General features: G+C 41.6%; 1 long non-coding RNA gene across 1 annotated transcript; it reads right to left on the reverse strand.

The window, feature by feature from the left end:
* Positions 1 to 22,974: 22,974 nt before the first annotated feature.
* Positions 22,975 to 24,102, reverse strand: LOC111091910. The gene is made up of 2 exons (XR_005376672.1): positions 23,709 to 24,102; positions 22,975 to 23,350 (listed from the first exon to the last, which is right to left on the reverse strand). It is a non-coding gene; the product is annotated as an uncharacterized LOC111091910 (long non-coding RNA).
* Positions 24,103 to 24,108: the final 6 nt, after the last annotated feature.

Below are 24,108 nucleotides of genomic sequence, written 5' to 3' on the forward strand. Positions count from 1 at the left end.
CTGTGTGTGTGTGTGTGTCTGTGTGTGTATAAACATTAGCAGAGACCCACAGGTAATGGATAAGGATAGAATTACCCACTGGCAATGAGTAATGCTCAGAACCAGCTGCCAAACTAATTCTCACTAATCTCTTTCTTTTTTACCCATTTCATGACACTTTCTTGCTGCTATCATTTTCTGATTATTGTGAAACTGAGGATGTTTCCAATGTGTTTCTCAGCCATTTGTTATTTATTCTTCTGTGTTTGCCTATGGATATCCTTTGTACATGTTTTCATTGTGCTGATTGCCTTTCTCTTACAATATTTAGACATTTATATTTTATATATTTAATATATGCACTGCAAATACTTTTCTTCACAAAGTGTGTTGCCTATTTTTAACAGATTTATGGAGGTATAATTTATATACCACATTAATTCTCTGTTGGTAAAAGTACAACTCAGTGATTTCTAGTAAGTTTTCAGAGTTGTGCAACCATGACCGCAATACGGTTTTAGGACACTTCCATCACTGTGGGAAGAATTCTTATGACTATTTTCAGTCCATACCATCCCCATTCCCAGTCCCAGGCCTTTTTTGGACATTTCCCATGCAATGCAATCATACATGTAGTGTTTTACATTTAACTTCTTAGTATAATGTTCTAGCATTCATCTACATGTTGTATGTAGCATGTATCAATATTTCACTCCTTTTTTTGTTAACAAATAATATTCCAATGTATAGCTAGCCAAAATTTTTATCTATTCACCAACTAATAAATATTTGGATCATTTCCAATTTTTGCCTATTGTGATTAATACTACTATAAATAAAAAAATAAATAAATAAAAAAAAAAAAATACTACTATAAATATTTGCACATATCTTTTTATTTCTCTTAGATTCCTATTTACTAATAGAATTATTGATGCATGTGGAAAATTTATGTGCAACTTCTTGTGAAACTCTTTTCTAAAGTGGCTGTGCCATTTTGTATTCCAACCAGCAATGTATAAAGTTTCTAGTTGCTCCATGTTCTTGTCAACACTTGTTATTGTCAGCCTCTTATGACAGCCATCTAGTTGTGGTTTTAAAATGCATTTCTCCAATGCCTAATAATGCTGAACATCTTTTCATGTGTTTATTGGCCATTGTAAGATGTCTCTTCAAATATTTTGCTCATTTTTATTCAGTTTTTTTTTTAATTTATGATAGTCGCACAGAGAGAGAGAGAGAGAGAGAGGCAGAGACACAGGCAGAGGGAGAAGCAGGCTCCATGCACCGGGAGCCCGACGTGGGATTCGATCCCGGGTCTCCAGGATCGCGCCCTGGGCCAAAGGCAGGCGCTAAACCGCTGCGCCACCCAGGGATCCCTTTTTATTCACTTGTATTCAAAATGAGTTGTAGGGATCCCTGGGTGGCGCAGCGGTTTGGCGCCTGCCTTTGGCCCAGGGCGCGATCCTGGAGACCCGGGATCGAATCCCACGTCGGGCTCCCGGTGCATGGAGCCTGCTTCTCCCTCTGCCTGTGTCTCTGCCTCTCTCTCTCTCACTGTGTGCCTATCATAAATAAATAAAAATTTAAAAAAATGAGTTGTAAGAATACTTTATATATAATGGATACAAATCTAGTATAAAACATATGATTTGTCAGAAAGACAATCCAAGGGCACCTGGGTGGCTCAGTCAGTTAAGTGTCTGCCTTCAGCTCAGGTCATAATCCCAAAGACTTGGGTTTGAGCCCTGTATTGGGCTTCCTGCTCAGTGGGGACCCTGCTCCTCCCTCTCCTTCTGCCCTCTGGCTCCTGCTCTCTCTCTCTCTCTCTCTCTCACTCTTTCTCTATCCCAAATAAATAAATAAAATCTTCAAAAAAATAAATAAAAATATTTTTAAAAAATGAAAGACAATCCAGTCTTGTCTTTTTATTTTCTTCATAGTATCTTTTGAAGGGAAATAGTTTTTAAATTTGCAGAAGGTCTAGTTCATCAAAGTTTATTTATGGATTACCCTTTGGTGTCATAGCTAAGAATTTATTGCCAAACAAAATGTCATGAAGATTTTCTCATAAATTTTCTTTTAAAAGTTCTATAGTTATTTTACTCAAGTTTAGTTAACATATGGTATTATATTAGTTTTAGGCATATAATATAGAGTCCAACAACTCTATACACTTCTCAGTACTCATCATGATAAGCATACTCTTAATCTCCATCATTATTTCGCCCATCCTCCCACCCACTTCCCCTCTGACAATCAACAGTTTGTTCTCTGTATTTAAGAAACTATTTTTGTCTCTTTTTCTTTTGTTCATTTGTTTTGTTTCTTACAATTCCAAATATGAATGAAATCATAGATTTGTCTTTCTCTGACTGATTTATTTCAAGTTAGCATTATACCCTCCAAGTCCATCCATGTTATCACAAATGACAAGATTCCATCCTTTTTAAGGCTTATTAGTAGTCCATTGTGTGTGTGTGCGCGCGCGTGTGTGTACACCACATCCTCTTTATCCATTCATCTATTGGTGGACACTTAGCTTCCATTTCTTGACTATCATAATAATGCTACAATGAACATAGGGCTGCATATATATTTTTTTCAAATCAATATTTTCATTTTCTTTGAATAAATTCCCAGAAGTGTGATTGCTGGATCATATGGTAATTCTATTTTTAATTTTCCAAGGAACCTCCATACTGTTTTCATATTAGCTGTACCAATTTACCACCAGCAGTGCGCAAGAGTTCTTTTCTCCATATCTTTGCCAACATTTGTTATTTCTTGTCTTTTGATACAAACCATTTTTACAGGTGAGAAGTGATATCTCACTGTGCTTGCCTTTATTGTGAATTATTTGTGGTTAGCATATAGAAATACAACTGAGTTTTGTATTTTGATCTTGTATCTTTTGCTTAATTCACTTGTCAGTTCTAGTAAGATTTTTTTAATAATAAATTTATTTTTTATTGGTGTTCAATTTTCCAACATAAAGAATAACACCCAGTGCTCATCCCGTCAAGTGCCTACCTCAGTGCCCATCACCCAGTCACCCCCACCCCCCGCCCTCCTCCCCTTCCACCACCCCTAGTTCGTTTCCCAGAGTTAGGAGTCTCTCATGTTCTGTCTCCCTTTCTGATATTTCCCACTCATTTTCTAGTAAGATTTTAAATGTGTAAATATTTTAGGATTTGCTACATAGAGATAAATGTGATAATCCTGTCTGTGAACAAATATAGTTTTGCGTCTTTTCCATTTAGTGTGTCTTTTATTTCATTTTCTTCTCTGATTACACTGCCTAGAACCCCCAGTACAATGATGAAAGATGGTGAGAGTAAACATCTTTGCCTTATTCCTGATCTTCAGGGCTGTGATACAATAATAAATAAGAGAGAGAGAGAGAGAGAGTTCCTAAATCCCCAGAATTTTATGAGTGATAGGAGCATCTCTTGCTCTAAGTAGGCCCTCAGATAGTTCCAGGACAGGGTCACCAGAAACCGAAGTACGATTTCAGGGTTGGAACTTCCAGCCCCACCCCACCTCCAGGAAGGAAGAAAGACTAGGGGTTGAGTCAAATCACCAATGCTAATGATTTAATCACTTGTGCTTACCCAATGAAAGCTCCATAAAAACCCTTAGGCAGCAGGGTTTTAGAGAGCTTCCAGGTCATAAACTCATCCATGTGTCAGGAGGGTAGGGGCCCCAGCACCCTGGACAGCAGCTCCTGTGCTTGAGACTCTTCTGGACCTCACCTTATGTACCTCTTCAGCTAGCTGCTCCATCTGGATCATTGATAATAAACCGATAATAGTAAGTAAAATGCCTTCCAAGTTCTGTGAGCTGTTCTAGAAATTATAGAACTTAACTTGTGACTGGTGTCTGAAGTGGGGGCAGTCTTGAGGGGCTGAACCCTTAACCTGTGGGGTCTGTGCAGACTTGAGGGGCTGAACCCTTAAGCTGTGGGGTCTGTCAGTAGTCAGTGTCAAAACTGAATTGACTTGTAGGACATCCAGCTGGTGTCCAGAGAATTGGAGAATTAGTGTAGAGAAAAGAAAACATACTTAGTGTCAGAAGTATTGTGGCCAGTCTTTGATCATCAAACATGTTAACTGTAGGTTTTTCATAGTGGTCTTCTGTCAGATTGAGAAAATTTCCTTCTGTGCTTTGTAGGTTGTATTTTTTTTTAAAGATTTTTATCTATTTATTCATGAGACACAGAGAGAGAGAGGCAGAGACACAAGCAGAGACACAAGCAGAGGGAGAAGCAGCCTCCCCACAGGGAGCCCAATGTGGAACTGGATCCCGGGACTCAGGGACTGAGTCACCCAGGGGTCCCACTGGTTGTATTTAATCACAGAATTATTATTTGTTTTCCCTTATTTCTGTAAGAAATATAGATATAGATATAAATATAATATATAATATATAAACAAAACTATATACATAAATATAAACAAAATTAACTTCAATTGTATCAATAAAAAGAGGTTACTATGTTTCTTGTCACCACTTCTTCTGTCCCATTTTTAAGTGTTGAGCTTAATGTCCTTCTGGAGTATATCTTTCAGTATTTTAAAGAAAGATTCTTTTTTTTTTAAGTTCTTGTAAAGGAGATTTCCTTCAAAGAGGTGGTAAATTTTCTGAATTTCTTTCTTAAAACAATCTTTATTTAGTACTTCTACTAGAATAATACGTTATCTGGCTGTACAGTTTTAGGTTCATATTCTTTCCACTTAGAGATTGTTTAAGCATATTTCGCCATTGTTTTCTTGTCAATGAGAAATTTCCTGATGTCAATTAGATTTTCTGTCTCTCTTTCTCATCCCCACCCCCAGGGGCCTTTAGGGCATCTCTCCATTCTTAGTTTTCTAAGATCCTCTACACTGTGCCCTATTTTATGTCCCACACACAATGTTCAATAGACCATTTTGATCTAAGGAGTCATGACTTGCTCAGCTCTGGAAGTGTTTGCTTCATTTTTGACCATTCCCCTCCAGTCTCCCGGTCCTCTCTTTGTGGATTTCCAACTGGGTCATTTAATTTCAGCTTACTGCAAGCTGACAGCATGGTAAAACCCTGTACACAAGAATGAACGACTGGGCAAGATTCTCAGAATCTTGTCAATTCAATTAAGTAAGCCTCAACTAAATTTCCTGGGAAGGGTGTCATAAAATAATTAAATTTCCCATTGTAAATGGACTTTCTGAAGATTAAACTTTCAGGGACAGCATGAAATTAATAAATTACGGTTTATGGGAAACATGATAGTTCATTTCTTTCAAACTTTTATCAAACCAATCACTCTTTCCTGGGGTACTTATGCAGATGAGCATAAGGCATACAAAGGATATATATGTAAGATTTCTTCAGATTATTGCATAATTTCTTCAATTGATGCCTCTTTCTTAGTTTAGACATTTATTGTGATGGGTTTGCTTTCTTTTCCTTTTAAGACATGTCCACTGACAAATGGAAATATATTGTGAATATAATTTAATAACCAAGCTTCAATGGTAAAAACCATTCATTCATTTTATGGGACATTTCAAGTTTTATGCAAGAGGCAGCTGGAGTTTTATTAAGCACATCGATTATTAATTCATCACACTTACAAGACTTATTTGCTTATTTTCCATATTATCTCTGTCTAGTAGTTGAATTGAGTTGCTTTTTATTACACTGGTTTTCACTGTGATAATAAAGCATAAAAACAATGAGAGTTTTCATTCTCCTGTCCTCCCTTTCCTTCAGTTTAGTCGAGGACCAGAGTCTGAGGTGGAAGGAAAGAGAGACAGAGAAGATATATAGGGAAACAGAGACCTTTGCACCACTCACAAGTGAGTCAGGAATCTGTATAATGGAATAGGAGCACCCCACAATCCATCCCTGGACCAAAACCCACCACTGCTGCTCACCTGCATGTGTCACAATCATAAGTGAGGCCCTCTATACCTCTCCAGCTTGCTAGATCTTTCTTACCTGCTGTGCTTCCCCCTGAAATCCCTGCCAATTGTGTCTGTATCTCTATCTGATTTGACTTCTCTTTTAAGACACATCTCAAAACCCTTTTCATCAAGAAGTCTTCTCTGAAGCTAATTTGCCTGGCATTTCCCTTTATAAATGTGTATAACATTTATAGGCCTCAAAATAGCAACAAAAATGATTTCACTAGGAGGCCAGGCAAGATGGCAGAAGAGTAGGGTCCCAAATCACCTGTCCCCAACTTACCTAGATAACTTACAAATCATCCTGAAAACCTACGAATTCAGCCTGAGATTTAAAGGGAGAACAGCTGGAACACTACAGAGAGAAGAGTTTGCACTTTTAACAAGGTAGGAAGAGGGGAAAATTTTTTAAAAAAATAAATAAATAATCAAGTGGGGGAAGGGCCCCCACGAGGAGCTGGGCTAAGGCCAAGCGGAAAAGCCTCCAGGACAGGAAAGCCCAGCCCCGGAGAAGCAGAACTTTTAAAACTCCGCACCAGATTCTTCCCGGGGGAAAGGCACTCATAGGGAACTCGAGCAGGATCCTAGAGGGGCAGTGGAGCGTCCAGGCTCCCGGGGTCACTAACAGAGGGTGTGCCGCCAGGGAAGAGCTCGCCACACACCGTGGGCCAAGCTTGGTAAAGGGCTGGAGCGTGCGCCAGGTGGGGCCTCAAGAGAAGCTTAGGCAGAGTGTCTGGGCAGAGGGACTGCATGGCCCGGGGAGTGCAATTCCAGCGGTGCAGGTCCCTGAGCCCAGGGCGCCAGGAGACACAGCCCAAGATCCTGTGGACAGGCGGAGACCAGGAGGACACAGGACAGCGACAGTGAGGACGCTCCTGCCGCCAGGTGCGCCGGAGCTGTGCAGATCAGCACCCCTGCTGCTCCGGGAGCATCCACAGTTCAGACTGGAAGCTGCGGTAGTTACTGGGGGAGCTGACTCCAGGGCTAGGGAGCTGGCCACCGCCAGTGTTGTTGTTCCTCCTTGTGTCACCTTGTGCCTTGGACGGAGTGGGACCCCAGGGAACAGGGGCCTCACAGGATAAACAGCTCCCACTGAGCCATGCACCTGGCAGGAGGGCGGGCGGAGCAGCTCCCTCAGGTGCACACACCTGAGAATGCAACAGCAGGCCCTTTCCCCAGAAGACAAGCTGGAAGGACAGGGGAAAGCAAGTTCTTGACTGAGCAGCACTGGAAAGCTCCAGAGGAAGTGGAGGGATTTACAGTATATAGAACCAGAGGATACCCCTCTTTGTTTTCTGTTTTTGTTTGTTTGTTTGTTTTTTATTTTTTTCTTCCCTTTTCCAGTACAACTCATTTTTAGCTGCTCCACACTGAGGAAAATGACTAGAAAGAACTCACCACAAAAGAAAAAATCAGAAACAGTACTTTCTCCCACAGAGTTACAGATTTGGATTACAATTCGATGTCAGAAAGCCAATTCAGAAGCACAATTATAAAGCTACTGGTGGCTCTGGAAAAAAACATAAAGGGTTCAAGAGACTTCATTAATGCAGAATTTAGATCTAATCAGGCAAAAGTTAAAAATTAATTAAATGAGATGCAATCCAAACTGGAGGACCAAAAACGAGAGTTAATGAGGTAGAAAAAAGAGTGAGTGACATAGAAGACAAGCTGATGACAAGGAAGGAAGCTGAGGAAAAAAGAGAAAAACAATTAAAAGACCATGAGGAAAGGTTAAGGGAAATAAATGACAGCCTCAGAAGGAAAAATCTACGTTTAATTGGGGTTTCAGAGGGCGCCAAAAGGGACAGAGGGCCAGAATATGAATTTGAACAAATCATAGCTGAGAACTGCCCTAACTTGGGGGAGGGAAATAGGCATTCAGATCTAGGAGATAAAGAGATCCCTGCCTAAAATCAATAAAAACCATTCAACACCTTGACATCTAATAGTGACACTTGAAAATTCCAAAGATAAAGAGAAGATCCTTAAAGCAGCAAGAGACAAGACATCCCTAACTTATATGGGGAGAAATATTAGATTAACAGCAGACCTCTACACAGAGACCTGGAAGGCCAGAAAGGGCTGGCAGGATATATTCAGGGTCTTAAATGAGAAGAACAAATATGCAGCCAAGAATATTTTATCCAGAAAGGCTCTCATTCAGAATAGAAGGAGAGATAAAGAGCCTCCAAGATAGGCAGAAACTGAAAGAATATGCCACCAAAAAACCAGCTCTGCAAGAAATATTAAGGGGGACCTTGTAAAAGAAAGAGGAAGCCCAAAGAAACAATACACAAAAACAGGGACTGAATAGGTATTAGGATGACACTGAATTCATATCTTTCAATAGTAACTCTAAACATGAATGGACTAAATGATGCCATCAAAAGACGCAGAATTTCAGACTGATTAAAAAAAGCAAGACCCATCTATTTGCTGTCTACAAGAGACTCATTTTAGATGTAAGGACACCTACAGCATGAAAATAAAAGGTTGGAGGACCATTTACCATTCAAATGATCCTCAAAAGCAAGGTGGGGGTAGTAATCCTCATATCAGATAAATAAAGCTTATCCCAAAGACTGTAGTAAGACACGAAGAGGGACACTGTATCATACTTAAAGGGTCTATACAATAAGAGACCTAACAATCATGAATATTTATGGCTTAATGTGGGAGCTGCCAAGCATCTCAATCAATTAATAACCAAAGTAAAGAGATACTTAGATAATAACACACTGATAGTAGAGGACTTCAACACGGCACTTTCTGCAAATGACAGATTCTAAGCACAACATCTCCAAAGAAACAAGAGCTTTAAACGATACACTGGACCAGAAGGATTTCACAGATATTTACAGAACTTTACATCCAAACCCAACTAAATACACGTTCTTCTTAAGTGCACATGGAACTTTCTCCAGAATAGATACAAATCAGGTCGCAAATCAGGTCTTAACCAATACCAAAAGACTGGGATTGTTCCCCTGCATATTTTCAGACCACAATGCTTTGAAACTTGAACTAAATCACAAGAAGAAATTTGGAAGAAACTCAAATACGTGGAGGTTAAAGACCATCCTGCTAAAAGATGAAAGGGTCAACCAGAAAACTAGAGAAGAATTAAAACGATTCATGGAAACTAATGAGAATGAAGATACAACCATTCAAAATCGCTGGGATACAGCAAAAGTAGTCCTAAGAGGGAAATACATCGCAATACAAGCATCCCCTCAAAAACTGGAAAAAATTCAAATACGCAAGCTAACCTTGCACCTGATGGAACTGGAGAAAGAACAGCAAATAAAACCTACAGGGATCCCTGGGTGGTGCAGCGGTTTGGCGCCTGCCTTTGGCCCAGGGCGCGATCCTGGAGACCCGGGATCGAGTCCCACATCAGGCTCCCGGTGCATGGAGCCTGCTTTTCCCTCTGCCTGTGTCTCTGCCTCTCTCTTTCTCTCTCTCTCTCTCTCTCTGTGACTATCATAAATAAAAAAAAAAAACTACACCCAGCAGAAGAAGAGAGTTAACAAAGATTTGAGCAGAACTCAATGAAACAGAGACCAGAAGAACTGTAGAACAGATCAACAAAACCGAGAGTTGGTTTTTTGAAAGAATTAATAAGATAGATAAACCACTACCCAGCCTTATTAAAAACAGAAGAGAAAAGACTCTAATTAATAAAATCATGAATGAAAAAGGAGAGATCACCAATACCAAGGAAATACAAATGATTTTAAAAACGTATTATGAGCAGCTACACACCAACAAATTAGGTAATCGAGAAGAAATGGACACATTTCTGAAAAAGCACAAACTACCAAAACTGGAACAAGAAGAAATAGAAAACCTGAACAGGCCAATAACCAGGGAGGAAATTGAAGCAGTCATCAAAAACCTCAAGACACAAAAGTCCAGGGCCAGATGGCTTCCCAGGGGAATTCTATCAAACGTTGAAAGAAGAAACCATACCTATCCTACTAGAGCTGTTTGGAAAGATAGAAAGAGATGGAGTACTTCCAAACTCGTTCTATGAGGCCAGCCTCACCTTAATTCCAAAACCAAACAAAGACCCCACCAAAAAGGAGAATTACAGACCAATATCCCTGATGAACATGGACGCAAAGCTTCTCAACAAGATACTAGCCGATAGGATCCAACAATACATTAAGAAAATTAACACCAGGACAAAGTGGGATTTATCCCCGGGATGCAAGGCTGGTTCAACACTCATAAAGCAATCAATGTGATAGATCATAGCCACAAGAGAAAAAACAAGAACCATATGATCCTCTCATGAGGTGCAGAGAAAGCATTTGACAAAATACAGCATCCATTCCTGATCAAAACTCTTCAGAGTGTAGGGATAGAGGAAACACTCTTCAGCATCTTAAAAGCCATCTATAAGAAGCCCACAGCAAATATCATTCTCAATGGGGAAGCACTGGGAGCCTTTCCTCTAAGATCAGGAACAAGACAGGGATGTCCACTCTCACCACTGCTATTCAACATAGTACTGGAAGTCCTGCCTCAGCAATCAGACAACAAAAAGAAATTAAAGGCATTCAAATTGACCAAGAAGAAGTCAAACTCTCCCTCTTCGCAGATGACATGGTACTGTACATAGAAAACTCAAAAGACTCAACCCCAAGATTGCTAGACCTCATACACAATTTGTCAGTGTAGAAGGATACAAAATCAATGCCCAGATTAGTGGCATTTCTGTACACTAACAATGAAACTGAAGGAAGTGAAATTAAGGAATCAATTTCATTTACAATTGCACCCAAAAGCATAGGATACCAAGAAATAAATGGAGTCAAAGAGGTAAAGGATCTATACCCTAAAAACTGTAGAACACTTCTGAAAGAAATTGAGGAAGATGGAAAAATAGTCCATTCTCATGGATTGGAAGAATTAATATTGTGGAAATGTCAATGTTACCCAGGGCAATTTACAAATTCAATGCAATCCCTAACAAAATACCATGGACTTTCTTCAGAGAGTTGAAACAAATCATCTTAAGGTTTGTGTGGAATCAGAAAAGACCCCGAATAGCCAGGGGAATTTTAAAAAAGAAAACCATAGCTGGGGGCATCACAATGCCAGATTTCAGGCTGTACTACAAAGCTGTGGTCATCAAGACAGTGTGGTACTGGCACAAAAACAGACACATAGATCAATGGAACAGAATAGAGAACCCAGAAATGGGCCCTCAACTCTATGGTCAACTAATATTTGACAAAGCATGCAAGACTCTCCACTGGAAAAAGCACAGTCTCTTCAACAAATGGTGCTGGGAAAATTGGACAGTCACACACAGAAGAATGAAACTAGACCATTCTCTTACACAGGACACAAAGATAAACTCTGAATGGATGAAAGCTCTAAATGGGAGACAAGAATGAATCAAAATCCTAGAGGAGAACATAGGCAACACTCTTTTTGAACTTGGCCACAGTAACTTCTTGCAAGATTCACCTATGAAGGATGGGGAACAAAAGCCAAAATGAAATATTGGGACTTAATCAAAATAAAAAGCTTCTGCACAGCAAAAAAAAAAAAAATAGTCAACAAAACTAAAAGACAACCTGTAGAATGGGAGAAGATATTTGCAAATGACCTATCAGATAATGGACTAGTATCCAAGATCTATGAAGAACTTATTAAACTCAACAGCAAAGAAACAAACAATCCTATCATGAAATGGGCAAAAGACATGAAGAGAAATCTCACAGAGGAAGACATAGACATGGCCAACAAACACATGAAAAATGCTCTGCTTCACTGGCCATCTGGGAAATACAAATCAAAACCACAATGAGATACCACCTCACACCAGTGAGAATGGGGGAAATCAACAAAGCAGGAAACCACAAATGTTGGAGAGGATGTGGAGAAAGGGGAACCCTCTTGCACTGTTGGTGGGAATGTGAACTGGTGCAGCCACTCTGGAAAACTGTGTGGAGGTTCCTCAAAGAGTTAAAAATAGATCTTCCCTACGACCCAGCAATTGCACTGTTGGGGATTTACCCCAAAGATACAGATGTAGTGAAATGCCGGGACACCTGCACCCGGATGTTTCTAGCAGCAATGGCCACAATAGCCAAACTGTGGAAGGAGCCTTGGTGTCCATCGAAAGATGAATGGATAAAGAAGATATGGTTTATGTATACAATGGAATATTCCTCAGCCATTAGAAATGACAAATACCCACCATTTGCTTCAACATGGATGGACCTGGAGGGTATTATGCTGAGTGAAGTAACTCAATTGGAGAAGGACAAACATAGTATGGTCTCATTCATTTGGGGAACATAAAAAATATCAAATGCAATAAAGGTGAAAGGAGAGTAAATGAGTGGGAAATATCAGTGAGGGTGACAGAACATGAGAGACTCCTAACTGGGAAATGAACAAGGGGTAGTGGGAAGGGAGGTGGGGGAGCGGTTGGATTGACTGGGTGACGGCCACTGTGGGGGGCTCTTGATGGGATGAGCACTGGGTGTTATGCTATATGTTGGCAAATTGTACTCCAATAAAATTTTTTTTAATGATTTCACTATAGAATATAGTCTCCCTGCTCATAGAGATCCTTGAAGACAGATATATAATCCGTTTGGTGTCTTCTACATAAATCACCTGGGACAGTTTCCCACTTCTCTTTTGTCATTTGATCAAGTGTTTACCTTTCAATTGTGTTTAATAGAAAGAGGTGTAGAACTTATACCTGAAAAGCATGAGTTTGAAAGTCACTTCCCCACCTTACTAGCTGGGGTTTTTCTGAGCTTTGGTTTTCTCATTAGCTTGGTGAGGAAACAATAAAAACCTTACAAGACTACTGTTATTATCAATGAAGACAATGCCGGTAAAAAACCTTTATGAGGTGCAATGGATAACATAAATATGATCATCATTAATTCATCTGATTACATCGTAGAGAAACGGTCAGTTGAGTCCTGAGGCTTTATTAAATGTCTGTATAACATCTCCTAACCTCATTCACTAGAAGTTAGTAACACAGGGATTTGCATCTTTTTGTACCCAGTGATGGGGAGCTGAGAGAAGGGGAGAAGGTTAGGATGGGAGGCATATGTACCACACAAAGGGCTTAGGTTTCAAGGTCACAGAAATGGCTCAAATCCTATGTCTGACACTTTCTTGCTGTGTGGTCCTACACAAGTTATTTGACTTATCTAATCCTCACTGTACTCATCTGTAAAATGGATGTAGCTGTGAGGAAGCTATAATTCACAAACCAGTTCCCTTTATCTTGGACACTCATGATAAAGCTGTATTTCCCACCCTGCCCCCATGTAGTTCTGTTGGGAACGTGGGACTTCTATATGCTGGGATTATATATGCTGCTTCCAGTCCTGGCCATAAACTCCCTTTCAAGATCTCTACATTAACTCTTCCCCACCCATAACAACTGTAACAGTTAGCTTTTACTGAATAAAAAATCAACAGCCCTTCATTTTTGCTCATGTATCTCTAGGTCCCCTGGGTAGTTCTGCTGATATGGGCCAGCCTCAGATCTTGGATAGGCTTGCCCATGCTTTAGGAGCCAGCTGGCAGCTCAGCCCAGGTCCCAACAGCCTAGAATGGTCTCTCTTACCTGACTGGTGGTTGTTTTGCTATCAGCTGGAGGTAACAGATGACTGGGCCACTTACCTGATTATCCGGCAGGTGAGCCTGTGTCTATTCACATTGAAGTGGAAGTTTGAAGAGTGATAGCAGGAACTCCTAAGGCACAACTCAGAATCCCAGCAACACACCTTCTACACCAGGTGCTGGCCAAATCAAGTCCCAAGGTAAACCTAGGTTCAAGGGGTGGGAAAATAGTTTCCACCTGCTGGTGAGACAAGTTATGAAGAATTATGTTCATTTCTACAATCTACCACAACAGCATGCAGGAAAGACAACAAGGTTATGAGACAGCAACATCACAGGCCTTCCTGCTGATTGCACTCAGTTGTGATGTGTGTACCCAGTGAATCCTTGTACTATGCCCCTGAAAGTGGTGCTGCTTGTTAAAGAGGTCTATTTATTCTAATGAATACAGTATGGGATAAAGGACTGTTTGCTCACAAAACTCTTGTAAGGGCTGAATAAGGAAAGCTGTGGAAAGTGCTAACACAGCATCTCACATGTGCTCAATATATGGTGGCTATATTAATTATTTATTTTATTACTATTAGCATTGCAGTTAAGGATTTTGACAAAAAGGTCCCCAACAGTGCTATAGTTATGTGTCTTGATGATCACATGTCTCCAGGGTCCCACACAGCAGAGTTTAGAGGAAAAACTGGATAAATGCTCCCTGACAACCTGGGGGTTCTGTCATTAGAACAACCAAAAAGAAGTCAGCAAAGAAACCCTTCTCTAAACCTGCACAAAGCTTTGCTCCCTTCTGCCTTTACAAACAGGAAACCAAGACCCTCACCAGTGATCCCTATGATATTGCTACTGACCCAAAGGAAAAGACCCCAGATCTATCTTCCCTTCACCTTTATGATTCTAGGTTATGGAAGGAAGAAATCAGACAACACTTGGCAAGAATCAGTGGGCCTTAATAGGGGCAGTAAACATATTTCTAAACCAATAAATACTAAATGTTGAGCAAAGGAAGTTAAATAAAAGTAAGTACACAGGGTAAGATTGCAGAACACATGCCATATGATTTCATTTAAATAAAAACTAATTTATGCTGCCAATATCAGTATAGTGACCCACTTTTGGGAAGCAAGAAGTGATGGGGAGAAGGCACATAAAGGGCTGATGTTCTGTTTCTTGACTTGGGTACTGGTTACACAGTTATGTGCTCTTTCTGAGATTATTTAAGCTATACATTTATGAATGGTGTGTATTCTGCATCTATATTTCATATCAAAAGAAAAGCTTAAAGAGAACATGTGCTTTGATAATTTTTAATCAGTTAAGACATTGGTATATCATTACTAGTAATGCATTAAATATGTATTAGTAAAATACTTGTGAAATTATATCAATTAAATCACATTTATCTTTAAAAAGATAAAAGAATCATTCTAAAAAAATCTAGGGGGCATGATTTTTGTTGCAGTTCACAACTTTTTTATTTTGCTAGAAGGCAGCTCCCTCACTACCTCCCCATGCTCAACTGTAAACCAGTGCCACCCTTATACACACATGCACATGGGCGCTTTTTTTTTTTTTTTTGGCAAATCCAGACATAACAGTCAACTAGTTGAACCTTATAAATTATTATGACTTTAAGGATCACAACTTTTCTTAAATCTCAGTTTCTGCTTTCCCTTTTTATTTGCCAATTTAACTATTTGTTCCTTACCTGAACTTGATTCCTGTTGTTTCCTTTGGCCTAAAGGACATAGTCCTTACTTCTCTTGGTCCATTTCATGATAAAAGGAATATCATCAAAAAGGCCATATGATGGTGAGTTTACTTACCACCTCTCAACTCCCACATTCCATACCCAAAAGCTTCAAGAGATGATATAGCAAGTTCCTGGTGGGTAGAAGATGCTCAGAGAACTGATGATTAAATACATCCAATACCTTGGAGCCAGCAATCACACATTGACAGGTTTGGGAATGAATCTCTGATAACTACCATCATGTTAAACTCACAAAATTCTACTTTTTAGTAACAAATGGGCATCCTCCGGCATTTTTCATGTGAGATAAGATATCATGTGAGAGAGAAAACACATTAGAAGAAGGATATTAAGCTAGCTTTTTCTAAACCACATGATTTCTCACATTTGCCAGTTGGCCCAGCTTGACTGTCATTTATAGAGACTCCCCTATTTATCCTTTAACCCCCAAGAAAGAACAGCTCTGACTTCTTTCCTCTTGCCTCTTGGTAGAGATAAGTAGAATATAATCAGCTTTCCTCATTTTCAATAATAAATCAATCAGTTTATACATTGCACTGGAGATTTGAGCCTTGAGCTTTGCAATTGGCCCTAACACAATAGGTGAACAAGGCTTCTCATTCTTCTTCTCGGCTCCAGATCAAGCTTTCTCTTGAAAGCTTCAGGTTCCCCCCAAAAGCAGACCTTGGGAGAACAGTTTAGTTGCAGATAGTTTACTTGGGAGGTGATGCCAGAAGGCTTGATAAGAGAGAAAAATGAGGGAGAAGGAAGTTTGAAAGCCAACAAAGGAGTTAATGATTTATGTAGGGGATGATGAGGCTTCATCCTGCTGGAGACTCTCCATGAAAGCCTCAGAATTTTCTTACTGGGAGACAGGGAACCTGGAATATTTATCCAATGACTCTTGCCCCTCAAAGGTTAAGGGTTGCCCCTGGGGGGTATTAAATCTTTGGCACTTCCAGGATTTTCTGCAAGTGTCTGGGCAAGCTGCCATAATGCTGCAGAAGGCCTCAGGCAGGAATGCAAACCCATGCAGGTGTGTGAGGTGGGGCGCTATCAATACACGTGCAATTGACCATCGCTGCCATGGGTGAATTTGGACACAAGTCAAAGGGATGCAGGTCAGGCATCAACACATCTACCAGAGCTTCTCACCTGAACACAGCTGATGCTAACATCCACATACACATTCACACCTGATTCACATACCAGCTTGGAGTAGAAAATGCCATTTAAGCTGCTAAAGCCATATGGTGAAGAAAAAGCATCCACATTCACACGTCCCACTGAATGAACCAAATTATACTCAGGAACAAATAAAGAAAGCTGGCACAGTGTTTCCCAAGCCTTTACTCATTATATATATATATATGTTCAGAAAGCATCTGGACCCCCAGACAGCACCCAAATCTACCCTGCATTTCAGTTACCAACATTAAACATCACACCCAGAAAAAAATAGGAACTTTCAAGTCTCCGCCAAGAAATAGGAACCTTCCTCACATTTATATATGACAGGTGACAAAAAAGAATTCTGCCTTCAGCTGGACTCTCTGGAACTTAAAAATAATGTTTAATGCCAAAATAATTAATTTGAGTGTCTTTGCTGTGCAGTATGGGATTTTCCTACTAGTCTTAGAACCAGATTACTCATGAATTTTGGCAGCTCTCCTTGGCTGTTTTTCTCATTTTAAAAATTGAAACATTAACTATCTATTTAGGGGAATAAATGCGTGCACAAGGAGCCCAAGCTTTTTCTGTTGAAATCTACTTTTTCAGACATGATTGGCTTAAAAGTGACTTTCAAGTTGGAAGTGATAGGCAAATCTAAACCTGTATTTAGTGTTAGAGAAGCTGAGAGATGCCAAGGTCCCAGCCAAGTCCTCAGCTACCAGGATACCTGTGGAGGAAGCAAAAGTGGTTCTGGTGTGAGCTTGGCACCAGAACTGCTCTAAGGTCAGAACTGCCCCACAGTCAGAACTGCCCCCAAATGAGCCTCTCTGTCGGAATAGGAGGAGGCCAGGCAGGCAGGAAAGACCTGAGCTGCACTGAGCATAGTTCAGTGTCCACTGCCCCTGTGAGAGAATTGCCTTTGGTATATCCAGACTACAGGCTCTTGCACTGGCCTGGTATGCAAGGTCTCAGGACCCTGGCCTGAATGTGCTGACCTGGATCTACCTTGGCCTGTATATGCACCTCTTGCATGCTAACCTTCAGTCTCACACTTGCTGACAATGTTACCTTGTCATCTTCTGATTTTCTTTCCCAAGGCCTAACTGCCAATGTAGTTGGGAGGGCAACCTCATGCCCTGTCATTGTCCTACCAAGAATGGAATAAGAAGGCCACTCAGAGTCAGCAGTGGCACCAAAGCAGATGTACTTCTAATACCACATTGGCATCACTACACAAAGATGGAATGGAAAGGAAATTCCATTGGAAATTGGAAATTCTCCAAGGCTTGGTGATTTCAAGCCTGGAGACCCATAGCGATCACCTGGAGAGCTTTAAAAACTCCCTGTGCCTGGATCTCAACCCCCAAAATTCTGGCTTCATGGGCCTGGGGACCCTCATATGATTTTAATGTGGAATCAAAACTGAGAACCACTGTCCAAAAGAAACATAAGGGTCATTTGGGGGCCTGTCCCTCCTATGCTCCATTTCCCATTTGGACACTGTGCTCATAGTTTTGGGTGATATGTAATTATCTCCTGTTACTTCCTGGGGCACCTCTTACCCATAGAGCCACAAAGACTAGGGCTGAGCCCTGGAATTGTCACTTTCACCTCCTTCTTTCAGGGTCTACCTTGTTCTCTAGGAGGCACATGGGGTTAGGAGTCAGGAGATCTGAGTTCAAAGCCAGCTCTGCCACTGGTCAGCATGGACTCCCAGGCATACCTTAACTTCTGTGCTTTCTCTCACTTCATCTTTAAAACACAAAGACCGGACAAGATGTCCATGAAATTACCTTCTACCTCTACTTCTTGCCACAACTTAAGGATGAGCTACTTACGACATGCTGGGGGCAGGGAGAGTGTGGACCTATCTGTGGCTGGAATGGAGGCTCCCGAGTAACTCCAGAGCATGAGGCTAAGCACTCCCCTTGCTGCCTGTGATGAGCAGTTCTCCAATTGTCTGCTTTTCACCCTAATTCACAAATTCCTTGAGTGTTTGGGAGGGTTCTGCCCAGCCAAACTGAGGTTGGATAGCAAGCCCACCCCTGTGGTTATTGGTGTCAAGATCTGTCTACATCCCAGCTCAGAGGGCACCCCATCTTTTTTGACCACTTGGCCTTGCTCCACAACATCATGATAGAGGCTCCTTCATTCTCTGTTTCCAGCCAGTGCAAACACTTGGAATTTCTCCAACCCATGTCTATTATAGTACAATAGAGGACTTCCACTATCCCCTAAATGTTTTATGTAAAAATATAGATCATTGGTTGTATCTAGATCTGAAACAACCCATGCAGGAGATGGCTGAGAATCTGGACCCCAGAGTTGGCCCTAAGTTTGAAGGCTGACCCCAGGATATACCAGCTGTACAAACCAGGGCAAGTGACATACACTCTCCAAGCTGCATCGGTAAATGGAGAGGACAATGGGAATTACCTCATCGAGCGGTTATGAGGATTAAATGAAAGGTGACTTGTGACATTGGTGGCAGAATACCAGGCATGTCTGGAGTGTCATGACATTAGTCACTGAGCACATGCAGGCTCGGGACCAGTTCTCATCAGCTTTAGAGCACGGAGCTCCCGCATACATAGGAATCAAGGCATAGGGCCAGGCTTACTCCGCTATGTCTTTTAGCTGAAGTCCAGCCACATCCTGGGCAAGCTGATGGCAGGAGGATGAAGCCAAGTCCACCACTGTTCTTTTGTAGTGCTAACATCCAATTCCAAAGAAGAGGATCCCTACCTAGGACCTCTTCCTCTGCGTTCAGCCTGTTGGTGCTGCCACTGACATTAACTGGATGACAGTTTTCATGTGCTCTGGGAACTCTAGGGAAATAAACCCAGTACTCCTGGAACCCAAAGCAGCCTACAGAAATTCTCCAGGGGTCTCATGGGAAGCAGGAGGGCATGCGGGGCATCTGCTTTCATGCAGTCTACATATCCTCTTCTCCATCTGCATATATAGATGCTATCTGAGGGAAGTGTTATGTGCCCACATAAGTTAATTAGTAAATAAAAGTTAATAAATAAAAAGGAAGAGCTCTGAAACTTGGTGCGCATCACCAACAGGTCTTTTCAATGTGTCGGTTCTGGTCCAAATGCACATTCATATGCAGGTCTGGCGGGGAGCTGAGTCTGCTTTCCTGGCAAATTCCCAGATGTTGCCCATGCTGTTGATCTGGAGACTGTATTGGCAATAGCATGGTTCTGGGGCCCCAGAAGCCAAGATTGATGAGACCTTATTATGACTGAGGATATAATTGGAAACTCTAGAAGGAAGGCCCTAGGGAGACTGTACAAACTTGCAGAGTGATAAGAGTATTAAAAAAAAAAAAAAAGCCTAGTTGAATTTGGAGGTTAGCTCAGAATGAAAAACCAGTTGGAGTTGCATCCAGCCCTTAGAATGATCCAAACCCCTCAGGATTTAGTGCAGACCTCCACCAAGGTCAATGTAAGTTTCAGGAGCACTCTGGGTCCTGGGCACTGGGAATCTCATAGCAAAGATTCCAGTCAGGACTGGTAGGAGAGCTTTGACCTAGAGGGGGGCTGCGAATTCTTCCACTTTGTCTCTGATGATGCCTGTGTTCTCAGCTGGAAAGTAGGGCCAGGAAAGGCCCTTGGAAAATATATCAACAGCTTATTCAAAAATCCAGGCAAGGCAGAGCATCAGCAGTCAAATAGAGCCCTGTGCAAAGCTCCACAAAAGCTTAGGAAGAGGATGGCTGAATCTAGTTGAACAGTGAGGAAGCCTTGATAAGTGAAAAGATGAGAGTCAGGTCTTGAGGGATGTGGAGGTTCTTTCCAAGGAAGAAGCAGAGAGGAAGGAGCAGTCCATTTGACCCATTCATCTTTCAAATCTGAGTTTCATTGTCCCAGCCTTCTTCGGGTTCCCATTTCTCAGAAAAAATATATGGTATAGTGTGCTTTAATAATAAATGAAGTAAGAAAGTATTTAATAAACCTTAAAACATGATACAAATGCAAAGTAGAGCAATTTTTATTTACCTGTAAATATTTAACCAAGCTATTCATATTCATCAGCAGGTAAGTCACACAGAGATGCTTTTGGAAAAATCTGTACTTCTTCTTGCTAATATAGTTAACTAAGGATGTGAGATTAACTCAGCAGCCTATGGTGAATAACTGTTGTGTTGCTATTGTTCTCACTCTTGACCTAGCAGTCATTGAACATTTACCTTGTACCACTGACTGTCAGCAGATGCTGTTGGTGAGCCTTTACTGGGTTTAGGCATCCAAGGCCAACTGCTATCAGGAATGGGAGTTGCTCTGTGGAACCGCCCTTGGCTCATGCAAACCCCCACACCTGCAGTATGGGGATGTTGCCCCAAACCCTACCCAGGAGGGTCCCACAGCCCCTGACTAAGTGATGCAGGGGTTAGCAGTTCAGACTTGTTAGTCCAGACTTGCTTCTGGGTGCATAACAAGCTTGGAACAATTCTCAGTTCAGAGAACCCTGTGCAACCAACCAGGCTGAGGTCAGACTCCTCCTAAACCACATCTTTACCCAGCTTCTTCCCCAAACCTCCCCTGCTTCCCTCATTCCCCTCACATGTTTCTCCTGAGAGCCCTCCCTCAGTAAATCATGTGATCAGGCTCTACTTCTACAGAACTGACCTCAGATAATTTTAAACCGTTTACTGTAATGCCTCATTTCACCATTACAGTGAAATGCATGCATATACACGAGGTACACATTATTGCAGACGGAGTAATTTTCCCCAGTTCCTGTAAACAGCTAGTGTCAGAGCTGGGATGTTTATTCAGCTCACCACAGGACACAGCCCCTCCCAGTTGTCACTGTTGGGTCCTTGGGAGGAAGTTGATTACACATCAAAATTCCTTTTGATTTTAAATACATCTTTTAAAGTATCTATTGTTCACAACCCCTTCATATACTAACACAAATACAAAACTAATACTGCTGCATAGTAAATAAATAGAACAGTTGAGCCCTCACCAAAATAACTCAGTTTGCAGGGCTCGGAGAGAAAAGTAGAGACTTCAACCACTCCCTGAGGGTCAGATTTACAAGAAGGCCATGATTCAGTACACAAAATTGCAGATGCAGACTTCAAAGGCTATGTGCCAGCTGTGGGGATTTTCCATCCGTAAAATGTTGCCGTCATGGTATACTCTGAAAATTATCAGAAGCCAGAGTTCTAACAGCTTCAGTCTTTTATTTTCTGTCTTGGGCATTGGAGCCCAAGCACATTTGTCTTCAGACCTAGGAATAGTGTGTGGAGTGTTTTCTGGAGCAGTACTTTGTGATTTATGTGCCCAGAGATGACAATGGAACAGTGTGCTTGCAGTTTCTATTTGTCATAAGTATCCCATCTGCATGTGGACTCTCCCACAGCCAGTTCCTGGGGCTGGACCTAGGAAACCGCATTTCTGTCAAGCCCACCTGGTGATGCTTTGTACATCTTAAACTGACGCACTACTGCTACAGTGGAAAGTTTTGATATTTAACATAGGACTGAAAAGGTGCCTGTTACAGAGACAGGGATCTTGAATCTCAGATTTTAAACATACCTTATCTCCTCTTTTCCAGTGTGCAGCATGGGATTTTGGCTGAAAATGGTCCAACAGATAACAGTGTACAGAGGGGCAGGGCCATGGACTCCTACTTACTCCTCCTCTGACTGTGTTACTGTTGCAAACTCCTAAATCTTCCGAGCCTTCATTTTGCTGTGAATCACATGACTACCATAATATTCAACTGGAGGAGAGCTGAACTATATAAAACCCTTTCTTTCAAATCTCTGAACCCCCATGCTTTAGGTTTTTCAAGTGAAAAAAAATCTGTATCTGTCAGAGAAATAGATTTCTGAGATTTCCATTTAAGCAAATTTTAGTGAAAACACTACTTACATTTCTTTGGGCTCCTAAACTAGGCAGCCACACTAAGTGGGGGTGCCTGGCTGGCTCAGTTGATGGAGCATGTGACTCTTGATATCAGGGTTGTGAGTTTGAGCCCCACACTGGGGGCAGAGATTACTTAATAAATACATTTTTAAAAAATAAAATAAAATCCAGACAAAATATTCTTTCTTTTTGCCAAGGCCAAGTCCATAAGCTTTGACTCAATTCTCCCAAAGTCACTCATTACAGATTATCCTCAAATATCCAAAAGTAATTCCAGCTGCTAAATGGAGTCCACACTTGGTCTGAGTGACTGTAGCAACAGGAACTGACTCTGAACTATTCTCAAGGCCAGGAACCCAGTGCCCCTGGGGACTCCCCCACTGTTTCCTCTCACTGGAGGGAGTCCTGGCAGGATGTGCTGAGTCCTTAATCTGAGTGTTCTTTTGAAAGTTTAAGGTTGTAATCCATGCACAAAACCTACATCTGGCTTTAAAGTTAGGCTGCACCCATGACAACTCCATGGAGTGGTGTGGTAGTCACCTCATGGTAAGGACTTTGCCATAAAAGAAAGTTTTTGGGTCTATGGCACTCACTTTATAGTTAGTCCTTAGAATCAGAATGGTACATGTCTTTTTTTTTTTTTTCATTTAATACATGTTTATTAAACCTCCTTTATGAGCCACATCTCTGTTAGTTACTGGGATGAAAGATGAGGACAAGTAAGACCTAGCCTTCATGAAATTTGCAATCTAATAAGGGAAGTAGACACTAACCAGGATGCTAACACATAAACTCTGTGACAAGTGCAGTGCCAGAAGTCATGCCAAAAATAGAACATAGATAGAACATCCTGACCTGGCTTAGGGGAAGCAGGGGCAGGAGTAAAGAAATTTTCTTATAAAGCTGGATCCAGACACAGTCAATAGAAGTCCACACAGGGAGGTGGGTGGTGGCAGAGGCAGATGATGATATGTGCAGAGGCCCTGAGGCAGGAAGAAGAATGGAAGTACTCAGAGAACAGCAGAAGGCCTGGTGGCCCCTGTGGTGACAGAACAAGTCACCAAGTGACAGGGTCAGTTTGTTCAGAGCCTGATCAGATACTTGGCCAATGAACAACCAGGTACAAGGAGCCACAAGCAACTACAATCAAGGTAAGATAGCAGGGACTTCACATGTACCAGGACCCATGTGACTTTTATAGTTTTGCTCATGGATTCTCAGATGAGGACCCAGCCAGTCCTAGTTCAGACACTGGAGTCTGGGGGATATGAGGAAGGGCATGGTTCCCTTGATTTCTATTTAACAGCAGCTGGATAGTACTGCTGGCAATGGGACAGCTACCTCAGAATCCCTGGGCTTTCCAGGTCATGAGGTGGCAGGTTGTCTGGTTCCCATCCTGGGCACTTCACTGGCCCAGTAAAACTCATTAACTTGAGTGAGAGGCAAGAAATCTCTCCAAGGGCAGCCCAGAGGAAGGCCCTGCCACTGAGCTTCACCCAGCTGCACCGGCCTTTCCTCCACAAGGCTGGCAGGGACTGAGTTAACAGAGAGTGACCATGACTGCAGGCAGATTCCTGTGCCTTCTCTGGAATCTCACACTCTGACTCTTCTTTCTTGGAATAACTCCCAGCAGCTAGCAAATAGCACCTGAGCATGAGTAATGGGGATGTCGCAGGGGGCATCCAAGACTACCAACCTCCCCTCAATAGAGACCTCACTTCCATACCAGCCCCTGGCCACA

The sequence above is a fragment of the Canis lupus genome, chromosome 23 (genome assembly GCF_011100685.1).
Source record: "Canis lupus familiaris isolate Mischka breed German Shepherd chromosome 23, alternate assembly UU_Cfam_GSD_1.0, whole genome shotgun sequence".
Classification (NCBI taxonomy): domain Eukaryota; kingdom Metazoa; phylum Chordata; class Mammalia; order Carnivora; family Canidae; genus Canis; species Canis lupus.